At 58.6% G+C, this 290-nt stretch overlaps 1 protein-coding gene across 5 annotated transcripts in view; it reads right to left on the bottom strand.

Annotated features, from left to right (window-relative positions):
- DOCK8 (dedicator of cytokinesis 8) overlaps window positions 1-290 on the bottom strand; it is a 246,177-nt gene that overhangs the window by 70,039 nt on the left and 175,848 nt on the right. The window lies entirely within an intron of this gene.

Here is a 290-nt window from a genome sequence, read left to right as displayed (position 1 = left end):
GTGGTGGTGATGGTGGAGGTGGAGGTGATGGGAGGTGGTGATGGTAGAGGTGGTGGTGATGGTGGAGGTGGTGCTGATGGGGGAGGTGGTGATGATGGGGGAGGTGGTGATGGTGAGGTGGTGATGGAGGTGGTGGTGGTGGAGGTGGTGATGGAGGTGGTGGTGGTGGTGGATGTGGTGGAAGGTGGTTATGGTGGAGGTGGTGGAGGTGTTGAGAGGTGGTGTTTGTGGAAGAGGTGGTGATAGTGGGCATGGGAGGTAATGACCATGCTGGTGGCTAGTGGTGGTAG

Source organism: Sapajus apella, unplaced genomic scaffold (genome assembly GCF_009761245.1).
Source record: "Sapajus apella isolate SASKATOON/1434 unplaced genomic scaffold, GSC_monkey_1.0 scaffold24, whole genome shotgun sequence".
Taxonomy (NCBI): Eukaryota; Metazoa; Chordata; class Mammalia; order Primates; family Cebidae; genus Sapajus; species Sapajus apella.
Note: the sequence above shows the minus strand (reverse complement) of the source record. Positions and strands in the feature narration are given on the sequence as shown.